This window comes from Ambystoma mexicanum, chromosome 12, assembly GCF_040938575.1.
Source record: "Ambystoma mexicanum isolate Mex_15411 chromosome 12, UKY_AmexF1_1, whole genome shotgun sequence".
NCBI lineage: Eukaryota > Metazoa > Chordata > Amphibia > Caudata > Ambystomatidae > Ambystoma > Ambystoma mexicanum.
Window position 1 is genome coordinate 687,251,958 of NC_090936.1, and position 25,021 is coordinate 687,276,978.

Sequence of the window (25,021 nt, forward strand, 5' to 3'; positions counted from 1 at the left end):
GACCTTAACAAGATTATTACTGCAATAACGTTATCACAAGATTGCTGTTAAGAACACGTGTAGGCCTCCGCGAGAAGTACTTCTAAATGTAAGTCAATTTTGTTGCCTCTTAAAAGGCCTGAAAGGAGGACGCGCACACAGAGGGATTTCTCAACACCTCTTTATTTCACTTTCACAAATAGTAACTGGCGCTTCTCGTGCCTTACCCAGAACTCCCTCGTTCTCCAATTCCCCGTTATAAACTCCGCCTCTCCAACGGCAGGGGCCAAACACGTTAACCCATTGGTGGCCGGCAACACCACCCCCGAACAATATGTCCAAACATCAACTCAACATTCTTCAACAAGCCTCATATGTCTCTTGATGGTTCGCCGTGGTCTCTCGTCTTGGGCAACTGGCCCTGACGTTCCCTGAGTTCCTGCTTCATGGCTTGTCCCTCCAGGATCTCCTACCAGAGGGGTCCACAGGTCGTCTCGTGGCTCTCGCGGTTCTGGGGAACACGGTCTCTGAGGTAGTTCCGTTCCCTCTCGTCTGACATAGTGTCTGAATTGCTGACAGTTCCTGGTGACAGCTCTGTTTTGATCTTCGGCTGTCACCATTGTACCTTTCACTGCGGTTACCCTCATGGGACTTGGGGCAAACCGCGGATCTGTCTTTCTGGGCGTTGGCTGTTGGACGAGAACTTCATCTCCTATGTGGAAATCTTTTGTCACCGCGTGGCGGCGAGTGTCGGTGTCTTGTCTCGCTCTGTCTTTGGCTTCTGCATCCCTTTGGAGTATGTCCATGTCCGGCGGTTCATCGCTTGACGTGTTGCGTGGTATGCGGGTTCGCACTTCGTAGCGGAGCATGAGCTCGGCAGGTGTCTTGTTCGTGGCTTCATGGGGTGTGTTTCTATAGTCTTGTAGGAGTCGACACAGTGCCTGGTGGGGATTGACTGCTTCGACCCTGGCCCTCTGTATCGTCTTTTTAATTGACGCCATGAAGCGTTCTGCCGTTCCGTTCGCTTGCAGGTGGCGGGGGGTTATCTTCATGTGTGTGAAACCCAGATGTTTCGCCAATGCCCCGAAGTCGTGGCCACAGAATGGTGGTCCATTGTCGGACTTGACTGTTTTGGGGTTTTCCCACTCGCTGAATACTTCCTCCAGTGCCGCTGCTACTTGGGGGAACACTGTGGTGGTAACCAGTTTGACAATCGGGAATCTGGAATGTTCGTCTATTAGCAGCAGGAGATAATCACCCGCTTCCGTGGGCCCATAAAAGTCCATGGTGACTCGCTCCCACGGGCGATCAGGTATCTGCGTGTGCTGTAGTGGTGGTGGGTTTTCAGCCGGGGCTGTGCACTGGCAGGCATAGCAGTTCTTCACCCATTCCTCTACTGCTGCATCTAAGAAAGGGAACCAGACGTGGCACCTAAGCTGTTTTTTGGTGTTTTCGGCCCCTCTGTGTCCCTCATGGGCCGTTCGGACAACCTCGCTCCTTGTGGCAGGGATGACAATCCTGCACCCTCTGAGAAGAATGTTGTTGTCCTTGACAGCCAGTTCCTTGTGCACCCTAGCCAGTCTTTCGATCTCCTGCCTGCTCACTCCCGGGTGTGCCAGCGTTGCTTTGTGATGGTCTTTCCACTTGTTGGTCAACGTGAGGCTGATAGCAAGGGCTGTTGTAGGGTCAGCAGCTGATGCGGTGGCGACCATCTCAAGGGTTAGGGCCGTAGGTAGCGAGTTGGATGCTACGTACTGCACATAGGCGACATCGCCTTTCCGGGTCAATGGAGATCCGACTGGATGTCGCGACAGATAGTCAGCGGGGTTGAGGTCAACCCCGGGACGATGTATAATGTCATAGTCGTATTCCTGTAGACGGATGCCCCACCGCTCAATCCTCGGGGGCATCTTGGTGTGCGGGTTCCCGAACAACGACAACAGCGCCTGGTGGTCAGTGATCAACGTGAACCATTTCTCAATGAGGAAGTTGTGAAAATGCTCACATGCCCAGACCGCTGCCAAACTCTCCTTCTCCGCCTGGGAATAGGCCAGTTCCGGGGTTGACAATGCCCTGCTTGCATAAGCATACCACGTGTCTGGGGTTGATGTCTTCACCGCTGGTTTGGGCTAAAATGGCGCCAAGGCCAACCAGGCTCGCGTCAACCACCACTTCCGTGTGCCATGAGGGATTGAAGTAGGCAAGGCGGTGGGCTTCTGTTAGGGCGTGTTTAATGCTGGTAAAAGCCTGGCGGCATGGAGGGGTCCACTCAAAGGTTGAGTCTTTTTGCAGTAGCTTCCTCAACGGGTCAGTGAGAGAGGTGTAGTGGGGTATGTACCTTGCACATTATCCCGCCATGCTGAGGAAGGAACGAACATCCGCAACCTGCTGTGGTTCGCCGAGGTTGGTGATTGTGTCGACCATGTCGGGATCCGGCATCATCCCTTCACTGGAGAAGATGTGTCCAAAGAATTTTAGTTTTGTCTTGCTGAATCGGCATTTGGTGATGTTGAGTGTGAGGCCCGCCTCCTGAAGCGCTGCGCAAGTGGCGTGTAGTGCTTTGTCGTGGGACTCTTTTGAAGACCCAAAAACGAGGATGTCGTCGCTGTAGTTCAGCGTGCCTCTAATGGGCCTGATGACCTGACGTATGGCTTCCTGGAAAATCTCTGCGGCGGACGAGATGCCAAAATTCAGTCTCCGGTATCTCAAGAGTCCGTCATGCGTCGCGAACGTTGTGATGGGCCTGGAGTCAGGATGCAGCTCCAGCTGGTGGTAGCCTTGGATTAGGTCGAGCTTGGAGAACATCCGGGCATTGTTAAGTTGCACAATCATGTCCTCAATGCACGGGCCCGGATGCCTCTCCCGTTGAATGGCGGTGTTCGCTACCCTCATGTCCACACACAACCGGATCTTGCCTCCTTCCTTGGGCATGACCACAAGAGGGGATACCCATGGCGTTGGCCCCGTTGCCGGTTCGATGATACCATCGGAAAGCAGTTGTTGGAGGGCTTCTGATACTGCCGCTTGCATGTGAAAACCAACTCTTCTGGGGTGTTGTGGCACCGGTCTCACCGAGGGGTCGATGTGGAGCCTGATGAGAGGGGCCTTGAGTTTACCGGGCCCTGTGCATAGGTTGGGGAATGTTCTTGTGATGTCGCCTTGTGTGATGAGGTTCTGTGATTGGTAGCATGCTATATTGCCGGCAGAGTCTCTCGGATTCAGTCTGTTCGAGGTTGCGGTAATGGTGTCTCCCGCCTTCACGTGTATCTCAATCAGTCCCAGGCGGGATGCCGTATGATAGCTGAGTAGGCATCGGCTTCTGGCAAGTGAGCGGATGATGTGAATGGTTGTGTCCACTTGCCGACCATTCAAGAGGAGCCGTTGTGTGAAACGCCCCACTGTCTGCAGGGGGGTGGCAGCTCCCCATTGAAAGATTCTCGAGTGTGATGGTTCGAGCGTCGGCGGGTTTGGTATTTTAGCGTAGTCCTGTTCGCCCATGATATTAACAGTAGCGCCTGTGTCGACCATGAATTGGAATTGGCAGTTCCCCATTTTGATCGGGATTTTGGGGGTCAAGTATAAGATTGACATATTCGTCCTGGTCGAATTGATCATATGGCGTGTTGTATGCTGCTTCCGGCTCGTCGTGGTAGAATGTTTCAGGCCTATATTCTGCTGGTGGGTAGTCATACTCATCCGTGAAATATCTGGTTTGGTCTGCCTGGTCTAGCTGTGGTGGGTACCCTTGTGCTTGGTACTCGTCAATGGCTCTGACGTATCGCCTCTGTCCTTGTCCTTGCTGGTAGTATCTGGGTTAATTGTATTGTGGGGACGACGAGCGGAGTGGCGTCCTGGCGGGCACATGGGGGCGCTTTGGAGGAAATGGTATGCCTTCTCTACATACAGAGTGAAAATGTCCCTCTCTTCCGCAGTTTGTGCATCGTTGGGATAGAGCTGGGCATGACCCGGAGTGTGGGAAAGACATCCCACAGCGGTAGCATTGTCTCTGTTGGCGTGGAACCTGCGTAGCTTGTGCTCTGTATGGTTGCGACCCTCTGTCGCCTTGATGAGGGGGCTGAATGGCTGCGGCGAGTTCATTGGTGTCTTGTTTGGGGTTGCCTGTGTTGCTCATGGATGAGGCTTGGGCATCAACCCTCTCATGTATGCGAGCAAGCTCGCTGTCTTCTGGGATGGTGAGGGTTTTTTTTAGTAGCTGTTTCTTGAGTGCGGGGGACAGGCACCCTTCTATGACCCTCAGCCTTATCGCTTCTTCTAGGGAAAATGCGTCAAACTGGCAGTTTGCTCCCTTCACTCTCAAGCGGGTTATGAATTCATCGACTGTCTCTTGTGGCAATTGAGTGCATTTGTTAAATAGATACCGCTCGTAGTCGCGGTTGACTTTGATGATGAGGAGTTTGTCTAGAGCTCCAATCAGGTTTTCAAGGCCTGAAAGGAGGACGTGCACACGGAGGGATTTCTCAACACCTCTTTATTTCACTTTCACAAATAGTAACTGGCGCTTCTCGCGCCTTACCCAGAACTCCCTCGTTCCCCAACTCCCCGTTATAAACTCCGCCTCTCCAACGGCAGGGGCCAAACACGTTAACCCATTGGTGGCCGGCAACACATTTCTGCAAAAAAAGTATAATTTATCGCTCTGGTGAGCAGAGGAGGTTTAATTACGATTTTTGGAGAAAAAAAATGTGAGTACACTGCTCCTTTAAGTATTTGTACTAATATGTAATAGTAGACATTCACCAACGTTAATACAAAGCCACCGTTCAATATGAGTAGAACAGGATGGCAATCATTTTGCAAAGGTAAAAAACATGATATATTTTTTATACTATCCTTGATGGTCTCCAACCATTTTACTGTAAACAAGGAAGTCTAGTGAGGAAGAGACTGTGGTGTGTTGGTGAATATGTCTCTGAAAGTGTCCAAGTCATTTCAGATTCCTGAAGTCGGTCATTGCCGTATGCTTCATGGCATTTTGAAGCAAGATCAAAATTATCGTATCTGCAAAACAGAGGGATGAGAAAAATATTTTAGTATTTAATCCGACTATTCAGTTGGCAGGGTTTGATGTATTTTACATTTTTGTAAAATGTTGGCCAGTTCTGTTTCTCATTTCTCAGTTTATTTAGAGTGTTTTGCTGTAACTAAATGGAACTGCAGGTAAGCAAACTGGCCTTCGTTGGTCTGGCATCATACATATGAGCAGTCGGCCATTCGGAAGGACTCTCACAGAAGGGTTCCTGAAGAATACATCCATCGGTAGACTGGCATACACTAGCATGCAGACAGCATCTGTCAAAGTCAATGACGTGTTTTATTAACAACAGTTAGCCCTGGAACCTTGCCTTGCCATGCCCCTTTAAGAAATCATGCACATCCCTTGTCAATAAAAAAACTGCTTCCTAAAATAACATATTTTTCAAGTAATCATTATTTCCAAAGCAACCTATCACCACGCCATGAACTTCCACACAATGTGAAACTTTCTGTTTCCAATGCATAGTGTCTTCCCATGGATTCCTTATCATCGATGTATTCTGTGCCAACAGTACAACTTCAGAAACTATTTTGCCCACTAGAAGGCACCATGCAGTGTTGGTGTCGAGAGCCCTCAAAACCTATCTACCTCGGGTTGGGACATGACATTGACGTCAATACAAAAAGTCGGCAACACGCCCCGTGACCTGAGTTCCATTTTTCTACCTGCTCAGCATGCTACAATCAGAGCAACTCACATCTCAGCAAGCTAGCTGTTTTCTGAAAATCTATTAAAATTTCATTGCAGTGTTGACACCAAAGCTTTTGGATTTCAATCGCTGTAAGGACTGTGATGATAAAATGCCACTTACCAAGCCTCACAGATTGTATTTGTGGTGTCTCATCATGGATCATGAGACGGCCAACTGCATCCATGGCGCTGAAGGCCCTCTAAATTAAAACTCTGGCAATCTTCCTCCAAGTCTCAGAGTACCACGCCCTCTTAAATTCACCCATCTGATGAAAAAGAGGTTGATTCAGTCGACTGACGTTTGGAGAAGAGTAAGGCACAAAAACATAATAGGTCCCACTCGCAAAGTGATTCTCGTCACTCATCCTCATCTTCAAAGAAAAAGAAGACACAAAGGAGACACTCTTCTTCTGACTCCTTTGCAGATAACAGGTAAGGTTCCCATCTAAATCCGACTCTTCGGAAAAGTGCAACCAATTCAGGCAACACATGCTGGATGTTTTTGAAAAGACTGCACCTTCCACCTTCTCGGAGTTGAGGGCCAAAAAGGGGTCAGAGCCGACCCTGAAAATTAAAGCCCTGCAGGGTCTCTTTGAAGGATTTGTTGAGTGCGCCAAAAGGCCTGATCATGACTTCTGCTAGATCCAATAAAACCTCATCATTGTCGAGGGCTACCACCTTGATTGGTTTCGAAGCCACTTTGGTGCCCTGCTCTGGAGGCCCATCGGCGCTGAAGTTTGATGACCCATGGGTGCCACGTTATGCACGTAGGTCGAGGAGTAACTTTATGTCCTCATTCAAAATTATTTTTGATGATGAGGGGGATGAGATCACTTTTGGTCTCGAGCCCATTAGACACTCAGGAGTAATTTTTTTTCTGGGGGGTCTCATGTTTGAGGATCGAGAAGCAGACCTCCAGCTGGCAAGTGGACTGGACACCTCCCCTCAGAGCAACTTATTTCCTTCAGACCCTCAGGCTTACCCCATTGATTCTTTTAGATCTATTGTGGGCAAAGTCTTAGAGCCCCTAGCTTGGGCACCCCCTACGAAGGATGTCGCAGATTATGATTTTAATGACATCCTGAACAAAGGTCCAAATAAGAAGCCTATCCTTCATTTCATGCAGCCTCGAAGGACCCCCTTATGGAGCTTTGGCAGAAGCGCTGCTCAGTGCCAGCTGTTAGGGGGTCCAGTCCAAGAAATGCAGGCCTACTTCTTCAGACCCTGACTTCTTAGCCAAGCACCCTAGCCCAGTGAGCCTGGTGGCTGAAGCCTACACTTTTGGCGCCAGGTCAGCGGCTTACTGATCGTTGCCACCAGACAGTGACGATAAGAAAGGGGATGCCTGGACTAAGAACATTTTTGCTTCAGGGAGCATAGTCCTGAAAGCAGTGTATTCTTCCTGCCCTCTGACTAAATACACACACACGTTATGGTCAGTGATTGAACAAGTTGCTGAGAAATGCTTGAGGGGGAAAAGAGGGATAGATTCCTCAACACAATAGCAGATGGAAAAGAGGCAATGTGCCAGGCATTACAGTGTGGTTTGGACACCTCTGATTGCCTGGGGAGAGTGATGGGCACCAACTCAGTCTTGAGACGTTTCTCATGACTGAGGAAGTCTAGTTTTGGTACTGATGTCCAGGCTACAATGTTAGATTTGCCTTTTTATGGCCACAGCCTCTTTGGTCCCAAGGCTGACGGCAGTTTGGAGAAGCTGCAATCTTCCAAGAAGCCACTAAATCCTTGAGTACTGCTATTCTTCAGCAGACTTCTCAGGCTCTCACTCTGGCTTGGAAAAAGTCATTTTGTTACTATGGATCCTTTAACCAAAGAGGTAGAGTTCCAATCTACCTCCATGGAAAGAAGATTCCCAATATCTTCTGGGAAGGCAAACCTATCCTCCTCTGTCTCTTCTGTCCTATTTAGGGTCACAGCGTCAACAAAGCCTTCTGTGAGGGATCAAGAGTAAGACACGGACACAGTGGCATTTTTGGTGATTTCCAAAGACTTTTCTTAAAGGAAAAATGAAGGGTTGGGGAAATTTGACCTATCTCTGTCTACATGAAGGTTTTCCCTGCCTCACCAAAACTAATGAACGTATGTGTCAGGATGTCAAAATCAAAAGAGTTCTCTGTCCCGTGTCCAAAAATCCTAAGCTGACCCTCACACACTAAACTCAATATAACGTGACACTGTAATGTCTTTGAGATGTACATCAGCGGCTTCCTCCAAAAGTTCAAAACATGAAGTCTTAAAAGTGACAAAAAGAAAAGAGGATACAGTTTATTAGAGAAGGGGTCTTCCCTTCCCCTAGGATTCCTCTTGTTATCCAAAATGTCGGTTTCTAATATTTCACAATCCCAGGGAGGATGGCCTTCCCCATGGGTTTATCTTTCTTGGCTCAACAATACATTTTTGTCTTTTTGTGTATTCACAGTGTTCCTTATTTATATTCCACATATCCAAGGAGGGTGCCTTTCCCCTTGGATTCTCTCAGTTTACACAAATATTCACAATGTCACTTAAGTAGATTTCACAATCCCCAAGGAGGATGGTTCTTCCCTTGGGTTTTCTCCATTTACATAATTACATAAATATTCACTGTTCTTTCCTTCGACCTCTGATATCTGTTTACAGAAATGATAATAATGGACAACACAGTGGTAATGCACTACCTCAACAAGAGAGGTGGTGTAGGGTAACTGCCAATGTGCAGAAGGGCAATGCAGCTCTGGTTTTGGGCGTTGCAAAGACACATTTCTGTATCAGCAAGTAATTTGACTGGAAAGGAGAACATGGTGGCAAACACCCTGAGCAGGGAGCTATGTCAGGAAGTCCTTTCAGAGATCTTTGCCGTCTTGGAAACCCCTCAAGTGGATCTGTTTGCATCCAGATCCATCAGGTAGTGAAAGCTGTAATGCACCAGGGAATTTCCCCCAAGGGAAGCATTGGGGACGCCTTCATAGTAGACTGGAATTATCCACTCCTCTATGCAATCCCACCCTTTCCTGTCATACCACACACCCTCAGTAGGTTGAGGTCCACGCTTGGCTTCTGAGAGCAAGATGTAGAGACTGGGACCTTCCAGAAGACATCATGGAGCTGTTGCTTTCGGCAAGAAGACAAGCAACAAAGGCTCTCTGCTGCTGCCGATGGAAGACATTTTGCAGCTGGTGTAGAGTAAAGTAATTGAATCCCTAATCATGTGGCATTGCTGCGGTACTGTCTTTCTTGTTACACCTGAGAGACAAGGTCTCCAAGTGAATGCATGTAAGGGTTACTTAGCGGCTCTTTCTATCTTTAAGACAACACCTGGCAAAGGCCTGTATGTTATGGTACATTTGGTTATGCAGTTCCTTGAAGGACTGACCAAGAAGTTTCCTCCAACACCTATTGCGGTTTGGCATGGGACCTGAACCTGGTGCTGACATTTCTGATGGGCACACCCTTTGAACCTAGGCACTTTTGCCCTCTCAGACTTCTATCTCAGAGGACAGCCTTTTTGACTACCATTACATCAGCGCATAGAGTAAGTGAGCTTCATATCCTATCGTGTAAGCCACCCCAAATTGTTTTTAACAGAGACAATGGGACACTTAGAGTCAGACCGTCCTTCATTCCCGAGGTAGTGACAGACTTTGGTCGAAGACAAACAATGCATCTTCCAGCTTTCTATCCTCCTCCTCATCCATCCAAAGAGGAAGAACAGCTACACAGATTGGACCTTAAAAGGGCCCTGAGTTTCTATATTACCAGGACTAGAAGCTTCAGGATTGCCGATCTGCTCTTTGTGGGTTGCGCTGGACACTTCATGGGAAAAGCCATTACAAAACAAACCATCTCTAGATGGATTGTGTTTGCTATTTCAGAATGCTTCAGTATTGCAGGAAATTCACTCCCAAAAGGTCAGAGGGTCCATTCAACTAGTCAAATGTCTGCCACTTCAGCCTAACAAAGGAAAGTTGCCACTGCAGACATTTGCAAAGCAGCAACGTGGTCTTCTATCCACACATTTGCTAAGTATTATTGCCTGGATGCCCCGGTCAGTTAGGATGCCCAATGTGCACAGTTGTTTTACAAGGCGCTTTGCAGGGTATCAAGATGGGAGCGGCTTTCTCTTTTACCTCCTCAAAGGGGCCAGTACTGCTATGGGAGTCCATCTAAGATGAGAAATATGTGAGAGGACACTATCCATTAGTAGAAATACTCATCCCACTGACGGGATCCAATGACCAAGACTGCATAAACCCTATTTATCAGACAATCTAAACCTAGATGGCCCAACGCAGCCTCTGTCTTAATGACAACTTAATGACAACAAGACTGAGCTTCTCCTAGTCGGCCCTTCAACCCGTCTTGCAAACCTCAACCCTGCATACCACCTTTTCACTATAGATGGCCACAAAATCCCTGTCTCTACCTCAGTCAAAACATTGGCCATTTACCTAGATGCCTCACTCAACATGACCTGCCAAATCAACAACATCACTTCCGCAACAGCCTACGCCACAAAACTCATCCAAGCAAGCAGACCTTTTCTATCTACCAACAACTGCCTTACAGTTGCCCACGCTCTTGTGCTGCCCAACTGGACTATTGCAAAGCTCTTCTCTGCCGCATCACGGATAAGAACTTAAGTAGGCTTCAGGTCATCCAAAACAATGCTCTTGGTGCAGCCGTAGACCTGAACATAAATGATCACATCTCGCACCCACCTTATTGAGATCCTTGAACTTTTTGTTTACAATAGCATGTAATAAGAGGGAGGACACAGTCCACTCTAAGGCCGCGCATCACGCCACATGGGACGCACAGAGAGGAAAGGCACAGGAGGGAGCAAGACCGGCCCAATGGACTCCTTCGCCAGCTCCCAGCCACAAAGGGCGGCCGACGAGGCGCCACAAGACCACGGCAAGCAAGGGGAAGATCCTTTAGATCGTCTGGCGACACTGGTCCAAAATGGATTCATGGCAGTAAATGTAAAACTCGATGACATAGTCGCAACAATCGGGTCCCTGAAGGCCCGAGTGGAAAAAGAGAGCACGCAAATTACGGAAGTGGAGAACAAGATAAGCATGAGCGAAGATTTGGAATCAAAATCTCGGAGGAACAACATCCGGATAGTTGGAATCGCAGAAACGTTCAGGAAAAGCGACATGAAAAGGCAAGTGGAAAACCTGTTGAGGAACATCCCAGGAACAGATTCTTTCTCCGAACATTTCCTGGTGGAGAGGGCCCATCGTACGCTGGCACCAGCACCGAAATCGGGGACACCTCCCCGCACAATAATAGCTTGCCTTCTCAACTACAGAGACAGAGACTTAATACTCAGAATGTCCAGAGTGAAAGGCACTCTACATTTTGAACACAACAGGATCCATATATATCCGGATTTCTCCGCCGGTATACAGCCGCAGAGGCGATCCTATGAACCAGTTAAAAAACAGCTGCGAATGCGCAATGTGCCGTACGCCCTCATCTTGCCAGCGAAATTGAGAATACAGCAGGGAGGGCGAGCTCATTTTTTCGAAAACCCCACGGAAGCCATGCAATACATAGAAGCCTCCATTCCATTACCTCCCAGAGACCGGATGATTGACCAGAACGCCAGACCACCACTCGGAGAGGAAATGCCAGATGTGGTTGGATGACCAGGGTAAACCGTCTGCTCTAAACACTAATCAGCAGGAGGAAATTTGTTCTCTTTCTTCTTAGAGGGGTGGCCGGCTCCTCACCGCCCAGAGCAGGGAAATTCTACATCATGGACGGACTGGATAAAGACTTAGGATTATTGAGCTGAGAGCCTCCGTCGGGGTGAGGCAGGTGCAAGCAACGAGCGACCCTCAGGAAGGTTCCACCAGTTTAAAGGGATGAGCAATATAGGGCGGCATTGTCAAGTTGGGGGAGATGATGTGGGTGGGGGGCTGAAGGATCACAGGATGTTTAGCTCCGTTGAGCGATTCGGACAGGGGTGGAGGGGATTGGGGGTTTGGGACTCAGTTGGAAGAGTCCTACAAGTTAAAAACCGTGGTGACATTGCAGCGCATGGACCTCTCCTGAGTAACCGCAAATTTAGAGACACAACAAGGGTATACGGACATGGTTAATCCTGTTATGAAGGCCCAAGGGCTTAAACTTAAACTACTTACATGGAATGTCCGGGGACTGAACAACCGAGCTAAGCTGAACAAGGTGGGAGCTTATGTCACTCGGCACCATCCCCAGATACTCATGTTACAAGAAACTCATGCGCTCCAGAAGGTCAACACCGAATTCTTGAAAGGGTGGGGTAAGCATAGATATTATACTGAATACTCTTCGCAAGCCAGAGGAGTACTTGTCCTAATCCACCCCTCTGTTGGGTTCCAATTGGGGAAAAGTAAAATTGGCCCTTTGGGTCGTTACGTAATAGTGTGGGGCAACATCGCTGGGGAAGAATTGATATTAATAAACACTTATAGTCCGAATTTAGACGACCCAGACTTTTACACAAATGTAATGCAAGAGGTGGGCTTCTCTGGAAGTGAGCAAATATTGTGGGGGGGGACTTCAATACCATATTGGACACTGCCCTAGATCGCTCCACATCCACATATCGTAATCCTACAAAAACGGCTGCTATGCTACAACAAATAATGTCACAATCAACACTGGTGGACGCCTGGAGAGCATTACACCCCCATCGAAGACAGTATTCCTTTTATTCCTCGGTGCATGATACTGAATCCCGTATAAATTACTGGCTGGTCTCTGCGTCCCTCGCAAACCATATTGATAACAGCAAAATACTTCCCCGCACCTTGTCAGATCACTCTCCCATCCTGTTAGATATGACACTAGGAAATCTGAAACTCCCGATCAGGAGGTGGAGAATGCCCCCTGGCATCCTCAAAGACCCTGCAGTGGCAGAGGAATTACTCACAGAGGTAGAACACTTCTTTGAAATCAATAGGGACTCTGTTGACAGCGCTGCAACATTGTGGGAGACATTTAAGGCATGGGTAAGGGGGATACTGATTTCCAAATCCACGGGGCTGCTGACGGCGGTTAGAGGGGAATTGGCTGAAGTAGAGAAGCGGTTGGGGGTGTTGGAACAGCGATACACAGCCAAGCACGAGGATAGTACCCTTGCAGATATAAATGGTACCCTACAAGAGTTTAATAAACTGGCTACCAGGGAGCTTCTGTACTTGGCTACTCCAGTTAGAGAACGCCGTTATGGCGAAGGAAACACGGTGGGTCGCACCCTAGCCAACCTATTGAAGGCCGAAAGACACCACACTATGATTCCCAGTGTAGAAGCAGGGGATGGCACGGTAACCACTAGCAAGGAGGGCATTAATATAGAATTCACCAGATTTTACACAGAACTATATGCCAACCACGATCTGAAAACCCCCGATGACATCAAGGAGTACCTAGATAGCATCACGCTCCCGACACTGTCATTAGAAAATAGACTACTATTAGACCAGGCCATAACAGTGGATGAAATAAAGGGAGCAATTAAATCACTGGCTAATGGGAAGGCTCCCGGCTCAGATGGACTGGGAGCTGAGCTGTATAAGGTGCTCCTTGAAGAGCTGGCCCCGATGCTATTGTTAGTGTGGGAGGAGGCCATGGAGACAGGGACACTCCCAACGTCCATTAGAGAGGCTATAATAACAGTACTCCTCAAATCCAGGTGCCCACCGAGCGAGATGTCCTCATACCGACCCCTTTCCCTTATAAATTGCGACGCCAAGATATTCGCTAAAATCCTGGCTACTAGGCTCCTGCCCATCATGCCTGTGTTGGTACACCCGGACCACTGCGGATTTATCCCCACCAGATCAACGGCACTAAATCTGCGTAGATTGTTTGGTGTCATGGCCCAGATCAGACCAGAAGCTCAGGCGGTTGCGGTATCCCTGGACGCTGAAAAAGCGTTTGATTCAGTGTCATGGACATACCTGTTCATGGTGCTTGAGAAATTTGGAATAGGCCCATACTTCCTAAAATGTGTCAAGATATTATACCATAACCCGGGAGCCAGGTTGCTGACCAACCGCACCATGTCACAGTGGTTTGGCCTGGGCAGGGGTACAAGGCAGGACTGCCCGTTCTCTCGCATTCTATTTGCCCTTACTATGGAGCCGGTTGCAGCAGCAATTAGGGAACACCAAGGGCAGAGGGGTATATGGATGGCGGGCCTGACCCAGTCAATATCACTATATGCAGATGACACCCTGCTATACATCCGGGAACCGGACATACACCTGGGGCCTGCAATGGAGACCGTGCATACACTTTCAGAATATTCAGGATACAAAACCAACCGTTCCAAATCCGAAATTTTTCTCTTGACTCTTGCCACTACCTGTCCAAACAACACACACGGCCTACAATGGTCCCCTGATAAAATAAGGTATCTGGGTGTAATTGTGTCGGGAGACAAGGCATCCCTGTTCTCCAACAACCATGATGCCTTGTTGACCACGATTGCTGCTAAACTCCGCTTCTGGGCCAAACTTCCCATTTCACTCATAGGCCGGGTAGTTATATTGAAAATGGTAATTCTCCCCAAACTACTATACATTTTCACTAATATTCCGATATGGCCTGGTAGGCGATTCTTTGATACTCTCAGGTCCCTGGCAGTTGAGTTTGTCTGGTGTGGAGGGACGCCCAGAATGAAGTGGGAGAAGATTGTGGAACCCTACAATAAGGGGGGGGATAGCGGCCCCTGATTTAGAATTATACTATTTGACAGCACAGGCTCAGTTTGTGAAAGATTAGTATGATGAGCAGGATACTTCACCCCACATCTGCTTAGAAACGCATGCCGCACGCCCAACCGACTTAAGGTCAGTCATTTTAAGGGAAAACATAGAGAGCAATGTCCATTTGACCCAGTCAGTACAACTGTGTATGCATGGTCCAGAATTTACCGTAGGCTCGGACTGGAAACACCCTACTATCCTGAGGCCCCGTTCTGGAACTTCCCCGGTATACCACCCACATATGATCCAGATGTGCGGAAGAAATGGGATCCAGAGGGAGAGTTTAAAATCAAAGACATATTTCCTAATGGTAGATTTATAACGCTGGAGGAGTTCAAAACGGGGATGGGAAGGGCCAATTAATGATCCTACAATACCATAGAATGAAGATGGCTTTTAAGGCTAGGTGGCCAATGTTCCCGGACGAACCCCCACCGCACCCATGTCTGATTGCTTTGTCAACACGGGCGGGAACTAGCATCTCGGGGCTATACATGGCCATACAGGCCAACACTCCATCGGCAAACATGATGAAAACTTCCTGGGAAACGGACCTGGGTGCTGTCATACCCGAAAAAACCTGGGAAAGGTACTGTGAACTTACCAAGAAGGTATCCATGAACGTGGGCCTCCGGCTGATCCAATTTAAAGTGTTAAACAAGTTACACTATACACCCCTAAAGATTGCGAAATTCACAAATAGTAGTGCAAGTAGTTGTCAGAAGTGTGGTGCAGACCGGGCGGACTCAATGCACATGTACTGGAGCTGCCCTCGCATTTGTGTATTCTGGGGGGAGGTGGCGAAAATCCTAGAGGATGTGACTCAGATACCGGCGGACCTCACGCCGCAAAAATACTTATTCGGGTATATAGGTAAACAATCAGAAAAAAACAGAAGACTCTTTAATATTGCATGTGCGGTGGCTAAAAAATGCATTCTGCAAAAATAGAAGAGCACGCAGGCTCCACGGGTGAGCCACTTCTTTAAGGAACTGATGTACGTAAATGAATGTGAGGAACACTATGTAATGTCACTCCCGAATTCATGTAAACCTAAGGACATCTGGGCCCTGTTCAGGATGTATCTATGCGAGGCAGATTCAGATAACAGTAGCCTGATAGGGCCTAGTAATATGGTTGCCCTGTAGTACTACATCTTATGCTGTATACCTATACTAAATGATTATGATTAAGCATGTATATGGAATGTCATGTTGTTGTAATGTTGTATACCACAATCAATAAATAAAGTTTTTTAAAAAAAATGATCACATCTCGGAGGTAAGGCGATCAGTCCACTGGCTCCCCATCTGGAAAATAATCAAATTTAAAATTCTCACGATTGTGCACCGCTGCCTGGCCAACAAAGCCCCCTCTTACCTTGTCCAGAGGATCAAAAAATACTCACCAGCCAGGCCACTTAGATGTCCGGCAGCCAGCGCCTACTGACTATCAGATTCAGCAGGCGCTCCTATTTGTTATCGCTTACAAGTGTCTACTCACATGTGCGTGCTCACCCGAACTCCTCCGTCCCAGGGTTCCAACACCATCCTGCAATCTCCTCAGAGCCGTGTCCCGCTTCAAAAAGCAGAGAGGACTTCTCTCAAAATGGCTCCTGCTAAACCACTCAGAACACGTGATTTTTTGGGACTGGTCACTGTAGGTGGACGCGGTCCTTCTTGAGAAGCGGCCTGGAAGCCTCTGCAAATACGGGTGGTGGGGCGCTGGGATCAAGTCGAGGTCACCAATTAAAGGCATGTTCCTGAACGCTCACACCAGAGATAATGCAACCTGCTACGGAAGAAAGGCCCAAGTCGATCTTGTAAGGATAACAAGGTTTAATCTCACATGCAGATGAGAGCAACAGCAAAGAACACTGCTGCTAAGAATGTTCTGCCGAAAAGTAGTGCAAGCAGAGTATTAAAAGGAAAAACATCAACATACATGACGCTATACATATAGTAAAATCCCATGCGGCTGGTTGGTGTGTGCCTATACATCATCCACTTGCTCTATAAGTGATGCCAGGCAATTGGTTCCAGCCCAATCCATCCGTCTTCCATCACGTGAGTGCTGCAGTGATCATCTTCTTCTCAAGACGAAGGTCAAAGAACAAATTAATTATACTTATACCATACAATTACTTTATCACTTATACTGTGCAGTTGGCAGGCCTTAAGACAGGAACAAATGAGGTTCTGGGGCACTCTCACCTTCAGACACACATTTCACTCCCTTCTGTGTTATCCAGCTCCAAGATCTCCATCCTCGTTTTGAACTATGATCTATCCCTCCCAGCACCTCTCAATACAAATCACACGATTGCTGCTTCAACAATGTGCCCTGTCTGTCCTCTTTGAACGTTTCAGGACTTGTTACTTTGGGGTTGGTGGTCAAAGGACACCTGGTGCCATAGAATTCAGGGGTCTTAAGTTTTAGTCAGTTATATGGGCTATAACTCGTGGTCGCCTGGGGATGGGCCGGGTCATTTTTTGGCAAGTGTGAGATAACATGCACACCAGGCGCCAGTCTGTGATCACAGCCTTGTAGGGGACAATCCTCTCGAACATCTCTGCAACACTGTTAAAACAATGAATAGCCGTTGTGGCGGCTGGGGGTGTGGGCAGTCCTCATAGGAGCTCGGGCATGGCTGGTGAGTTCCCATGTCTCACAGTTTGGGCCTAGTGCATGCAATGCCGCATTCGCCACGCAGGCCTTCCCTTCTACCTATGGTTACTAATCTCTACGCAAAATAGCAATGCTGCTTGTGCCCTACGCTATACTATGTGGATAGACTATATTTGGTTATATTGGAGTGGGGTTCTTTTGTACTGGAAGGTGGTCCTCTCACAGTCCTCCCTCAACCCCCGGCCCAGCATAGTGCTTTGAATGCATCTCTAAAACACCTTGTGGGTGGGACAGGGCTGCCTTCTTCCCAACAGTACCTTCAAATGGAGCTGGGTGAGATTTGTGCATCTATCAAATCATTAAGGGGGGAAAAGCTCCCGGGCTGGATGGGATCTCTATTATTTATATAAAGAAGAATACATAATTTGAGCTCCAGTCCTTTGGAAATTGTTTAACACAGTAATTGCCCAAAATGTAGTTCCCCTACATGGCAGAAAGCTATGATTGTACCCGTTTTCAAAAAGGGAGTTAGGAAGCAGCCTCCTACTTATCGCTCAATCTCCCTTTTGGATAGTGCCGGCAAAATAGTTGCTAAAATGATCCTGAGCCATCTGTAATCCTGGGCCAATGATAATGGAATAATCAGTAATCTTCCAGCTGGGGTCAGGAGAGGGAAGAGTACCACTGATCAAGTTTTTGGCTATTCTTTCTGTTCCCGAAAAATGTAGGCCAAAGAAGGTTAAATTATATGCAATATTTGTGGAAGGTCCTGAAAAAGAGGAAAGTGCCGGCGAATTTTTACTGGTAATACAGTCACGCTATTCTAACAACACAGCAAAGGTTTGATATGGGTTCACGGGAGAATTGACAAATTCTATAAAAATAGTTAAAGGGGTGAGACAGAAATGCGTGCTTGCTCCACTCCTGTTTTGTAACTACATTGAGGAGATAATCGGGGCGCTGCATCAATATTGCCAGGACCCACCAAAAATCGACAAATTTAAGTATCCAGCATTGTTTTATGCAGACAATGCCATTCTTTTGTCATTTTACCCACAGGGACTTAGAGCCACGTTGGCGTTTTTTTTTGGTTAAATGCGTAACACTAAAACTGGAGCTTAATATTGGTAAAACGAAAACATTCTCGAAAATGTGGCCTTCTGTGACTATTAGGGAACAAAGTTTTTTGAGACTGGGCAATGGACGTCCCAATTAAATAAGGACCGCTCTGGACTAGAAAGTTACAGTGGCGTGATTAGGTCTTTTATCAACAAGCATAGAACTTATCCTGGCCATTGACATTTTTCAGAAGCAAGCAGTAACTGCAGCCCAGTTTGGTACAGAGTTATGGGGTTATACTGATACTACTAATCTTGCAAGTGTGGAAAATATATTTGTAAAGAAACTTATGTTACAACAAGGTTCCCCTAATGGACTGCTGCACCTGGAAACTGATGTGTGCCCAATTAGTGATGTGATCTCTATCCATCCTGTGATGTATTGGATTAGGCTCTGAAGCACGCAGTGGCTTGATAGCTATTGTGAAGCCCTGATTCATGTACTGGACATTGAGGGGGGAAAGAGTTTACCTTGGTTAAAACATGTTAAAGATACTTAATTTGTATTAAATCAATCAGTATTGCGGCATGACCTGGAAAGCATTGATAATGCATCCCTCAGCAGAATTAAGATGGCTGCCACTGTTAGGGCGAGGAAGAGTATGGAGGCTGCAACCAATACACTTAAATTTGGAGCTGGATACCTTTTGGTAACACTAGAGTATCTGGACTATTTAAAAACCCCAAATACCTGTGCCCTATTTGTATGCTTCAGGTTGTCAATATTTACAACAGCTTCTTTTAGTAAATCCTGGAGTAATGATAGTACAGTAGGTTGTCCATTATGTAATTCAGGAGAAGAAATGCCATCACATTTCTTGTTTGTGTGTGTTGAATTGAAGGTGTTAAGATCACTTCATCTGAAACCTGTGCTCAGAAAAACTGGCATCCAACGTATGGCAGATGCATTGAGATACTTTAGAGGATGTAATGATTATCAGACTGTGCTAGTAGTGGCCAATTTTATTCACTGTGCTTGGTGTTATAGGTCAAAAGTGTTAATGTTTGTTGCCTAAGAAATATTATTATCCTCAATTGCATCTGGGCCGCTGTGAGATAACTCTCCCGCATTAGCGTACCATAATGGTATGTTTTTATATTGTTGATTATTGGAGTCACTACTTTGTAAACCCTGGTGCAAATTGTTAATTTCTTACTTGTTTTATCATGTGATTCCTGCATTGATTGATGCTATTACATTTTATTGTTGCTGCAATTGGAATTTTTATATAGATTAAATGACTATTTGGTGTGTTAACTGTACCGTTATTGGGATTTTAAGCTTTTTTAAATATGATCGTACTATGATATTTTGACTGATGTGTAAACTTGATGGCATTCCCCTGAATAAAGTACTGATTGATTGATCAAGATTGCTGACAGAGAACCTCTAGGGTCCCCTCTGATGCATCATAATGTATTCCTTTATTCGATTGAAAATCATCAGGAGCAAGAACAATACATCAAGAAGATTACAAAATCGTTAAGATATGTTGATAAAACGGCTTTAAAATGAAATCTAAATGGGACACAAAACCTTTGTCCAGTTACAGAGTATGTGAGTCATAAGAAGGTCAGCTGCATGCCTTCAAGGATGTGACCAGATAACTTCTTAACCATGCCCGATGTATGCATTTTGACACAAAATACACCACATCCAGGTTTAATGTAGATGTACAAAAACCTATGCTCTCAACAGTCAGTTATTCAAGCACCATGTAGTAAAAAAAGGTTTAAGATACCTAATTCTCAGACCTTAACAAATCAGTATAAAATGCTTTACGGTCTCTTCCACGACTGCACATAATGAACAACTGGCTCCTGGTGCTTCTTTCCACTGGCTAGTGAACTTGTATACTTTTAAGCAACTAATATGAAATTCATATTGCATGCAACAGTGGGGTTTACGATATCAAGATAACTTCCATAACCAATGATATTTCTGTGGGTCAAATATTCTGGTCCTTGCATCAAGGAGAGGCAAGAACCTTGCATTTTGGTTCTACTATAATCTGAGAAAGCCACTTTCACTCAGAGTTTGGTTTCCTTGGTGATAGTGGTCGGCTTACGCCAGTAGCAGAGCAGACCTAATATCGTTGAGCACCTCTTAACATGAACAAGCCAGGAGATGTTGTGCCCCTCTTCCTGGGACAGTACATACGCCAAGGCATTGCAGTATGTTGTCAAAGTTGGATGGCCCCAGATCAGTAGACACTAGTACACTAGTCTAAACTTGGCCACCTCGTCAATAGGGCTCAAGTCCCACTCAATTCGCACGATTCCATTTGGTGCACTTAGTGGAAGCCGAAAAATATTTTTCAGAAATGTCTTTTCTGTTGTGAGTAATGACAGAGTGTTAATGTAGTCCCAAATATCAGCTCCATATAGGGCTGATGCCTTTGCCTCAGACTTGTACACATCTGAGGCCGGTGTAACTGCGCCCCCGCCATGGCTAAAGAAAGAACATTTCAAAGCTCCACTATTTTTCACAAGGGTGGCAATAACCTTAAGTAATTTGGGGCCCCAGTATGAATTATTTGCAAAACGTATGCCCAAGTATTCATACCATGTCACCTGTTCCAATTCTACACAACCAACACTTATGTGCAAAGGTTTGTTTTTAGAGTTTCTAGTGCCAAAAACCATGGCTTTGGTTTTGCTGATATTTATTTACAGCCCCAACTTTTTGCATTTGTTTACAAAACAGCTACGTAAGGCATGTATGTCTGAGGGGGTAGTTGACAAAAGGACGTCATTGTCTGCAAAAAACAACCAGAATTGTATCATTCCCCATTCAAGGGGGATCACTTGCTCAGCTCTTCGATGATGCAGTTTATATATATGCAAAGCAAGACGGGGCAAGGACGCATCCTTGCCTTACACCTCTTGCCACGTCTAGGGGCTTAGTTACATCCCCCGCCAAACTCAAACACACCACTGCTGTATTATTAGAATATTGAAACTGGAGCAGGTTCATCAGGTGATTTGGTTTATTCTTTGACCACAGTACCAGCCACAGTAACCTTCTGGGCACACTGTTGATGGCAGTTTGCAGATCTACAAGCACAGTGTACTATTTGGCCTTAGTTAGAACTACATGTTTTTGTACAATCAGAAACAGCCAAAAACCCCTGGTCCAGTGTACTCATACCAGCCTGAAACCCTGCCTGCAGATGACCCAGCAGCCCCTTGGTATCCACCCAGCCCTGAAGGTGGTTTGAAAATGCCTTTGCAAATGTTTTTACTGAGGCATCTAGTAAAGATATTGGCCGGTAGTTTGCTGGATTTTCTCTGCCACCCTTCTTATAGATTGGGACTATCTCAGTCATATGCCAGGCACTCGGGAATGTATTTATGGATAACATTGCATTAAAAGCAGGCATTAAAACTGGTGCCCAAATTGTTTGTCATCCCTTGAATAGATCTACTGGCACTTTATCGGGGCCAGCTGCTTTTCCTCCTGCTTGGGATCTAATGGCATACTCAATCTCCTTCAGAGAAAATCAGAGGCTCAGCCTTCTTAAATTTTGCACATAATCAGTTGTAAATGTAGATGCTACCATGGGTGTTTTTATATAAACCATTGAAGCGCTCATGTCACATATCGGGTGTTATATAGGCCTGCACTATTGTATCATCCCCCAGGTCCTTATCTGTTACAGATTTCCAGAAATCAGCAGAATCACTGTTACTGACAGCCTCCAACAGTTTGTATTATTAACAAACTCCTTTTTCTTTTTTTTAATTACATTTTTGTAGTTGCCCCTCAGGCTTCAGAGATGGTCCCTATACAGGAGCCTTTACATATAGAGATAGCACTTTCTTAGCTTCCATACATTCAGTATCAAACCAGGCCTCCTCTTTCCAGTACGCTTTTTAATGATAGATTTGGACTTAGTGACCGCAGGCTGTATAGCCTTAATAAGTTTATCAAATTCCAAGGTCACTTCTCTTTCCAAGAATTTGCTGCAGCACATGAACTCAAAGCACCTGGCGACTGCTCCATAAATACTGGTGATACGATTACTGTGTTACAGACTGGTACTTCAATATTGTACACAATTCGATCCGTATCAATGGCACGACCACAGGTTCTAATTAGGCAGCTTGCTCGCAAGAGGGGAATACCCCATGCCTCTTCGTTGTTGTCCCATAGCCCTTCAAGCTCACTTAGAGACTCCAACTGAACTTTTAAATCTCCCATTACAAATCTCCCCTGATCAGCACTCTCCCATTTGCATACACTCTCTTGTAGAATAGAGACGACACTAGGCGATTTCTTTTCATTAGGTCTATTGTACACATTATACAAGAGTAAGCAATGCCCACTGAAAGTCTTTACCACTAAGCGCTGTAGGTCCGATGAGCCAGTACTAACTTGGTCAACAGTTCAGTTTAAACCAGGGTCAACCCAGGTCAGGATGCCCCAACTGTTTCTCCCCCTTGGGTCCTTCTGAACCTTTATATTAAACGATTGATACCCTTGAGCTTCAACATGGTCCATGGTTCATGTTTCTTGGGGGCAGATGACATTACATCCCTCCAGGAACTTGCACCAGTCACTGTCCACATGATGCTTTTTAACTCCAGAAATATCCCACGACAGGAATTTGTAGGCTTGACCCGATTAGAGGCATACGGGGACTACAGTTAGTTAGTCCACCCCCTCCAATCCCTCCATTGCTGGACCATTTTGGTGCTCTGTGCTCCTTATAGGGTGGCTTTGTTCCGACATAAATTTATGTTAATTTACCGGCATTCTCACACCCCTGCTTGCTATAACGTGCAACTGATATGACCCAAGCTGGGGGATATTAGGTCTTAGACTAATTCTAGAACCTGGAGGCTGATACACCTTATACTCAGTTGACAACAGCCCTTGGACAAGCCACTCACTCTTCAGAAATACTTGCAAGCTTTGATGTTTGCAATTAATAATGTCATCACGCATCACAGAGACACAGCCCTTCTTGTGCCAGAACCAGTGAATTGTCTTATTGATTAATGCTTCCTGGCTCTCATAGCTCCCCTTCAGGGTTCTGGGCACATTATACATTACTACATTACATTACTACATAGTGCTCATTACTCCCCCTGCCACCATTCCCCCTCTGATGGTCTGGTCTATCGGCCCCCCTCGCCTGGCCTGCCATATTACAATTACTAATTGTCCCTCGGGCCAATAGTTTTGGGCCGCAGGGATTGAGAGTCTGGGAGGTGCTATTCGGCCTAACAGGGGCATTGATTGCTGCATATTTTCAATCGGCATCTATAGTAGGTCGAGCCCACTTCATTGGATACTGAGTATTTACAGCCTGCATATTTGGACCTTTAGGTGAACTTGCAGTTAGATTTCTTACTGTTGAAGTATTGCATGATAATCTTAGTTCTCCTCAGTGCTAGTTGTCCTTAGAATGCATTTTTTTTTATAGCATAACCGTTCCACCTCAGGTAGCAGACAGACTCCTTTAATTCTAAGACAGTGGGCCTCATTATAAGTTTGCCGATCCAGAAAGAACGGTACCGGTAAGCTTGCCGGTACTTTTGTTTCCCGACCGGCAAACTACAAGTTCTGCGAGCAGGTGCCTTTCAGCCCGCCAGGTCTGACCTGGCGGACAGAACGGCACACACACGCAGACCTCGCCGAATGCACCAGCACCATTCATGAATGGGACTCAAATGGGAATGGGGAGTAATATTTTCCGGCTTCCGGCAATGGGGAATTACCGGGACTGCCAGGGCTGTAATGCCCCGTTCAGTCCCCATTGTCGGGTTTCTCGAAATTTCATGACTCGGGCACGGCTACCGCCAGGGTCATAATGACCCCGAGTTTCTTTTAGACTTTTTAATTTTGCTGCTAATTGTTTAGGGTTGATCCCTTCAGGGCTTTTACAATTGGTGCACATATGGGGGGCATTTACCTTTTCACTTTGGCCTTACTTGGGGCTCATCTTTTAGTAGATCTTACTCCTGCTTTCTTGAGGTGATGGTCAACCCCCTCCTAGAACTTTTGTCCCCCTTCCTTTCCCTCCTCGCTCCCTTCCATACCCCTCCCTAAACCCGATGAGTTTAAAACCGAGAATCTATTTGAAGTTGATATTGACGGAGAGACCACCACCTCAATATCAATTTCAGCAGACTCATGGACCTTGTGTTCTGTGGGGGGTTTTATGAAAGATTTCCATTTATGGGTAATTTTCCCTCCAGTTGTCAATCCCCCAACTTTTTGCTGTTGCCTGACCACCCTAGCCTGACTTTTGCCTGTGGAGCCCAGCCTTCTGCTGTACTCCACTGGGCTGTTGCTCATTTTTGTTATGGGGAAACTGACATGCCCTTAAAACAGTCAGTACACAGGACTCCCAAGATGGCGGGCCGTGTAGGGAAGACATGCGTGAGCTGGGCTCCGTCTCCCCTCCCGTGCACCAACAGGAAGCTTCGCATTTGAGCGGATCTCTCGCACTGCAGAAGATTTAACAGGCCCCCCGGATCTGTATAGGACATTGGCGGTGAGCCCAGCAGTGTGAAGTCTGCTGGATTACTTCAGAAAGCGAGCCGACACAGAAACGTGGCCCAGACGGAGAGAGGGAGGCCAGGAAGCACAGGAGACTTCGAAAAGGGAACCCCCCTCAGAGGAGGCAGCAGAGGACAGTGATCGTTGGGGCGAGGCCTCCCTCAAAGACACGCAGCTCCGAAGAGCTTCACAAGGCAGCCCCCCGGAACGCCGCAGGAAGTTTGTGGGACGGAGCCTGAGAGGATCGGAAGAACCCCTGGACACGCAGCGGACC

General features: G+C 46.7%; 1 protein-coding gene across 3 annotated transcripts in view; it reads left to right on the forward strand.

Moving 5' to 3' along the window:
- Window positions 1-25,021, forward strand: part of CPNE8 (copine 8) — a 2,424,038-nt gene that overhangs the window by 2,049,201 nt on the left and 349,816 nt on the right. The window lies entirely within an intron of this gene.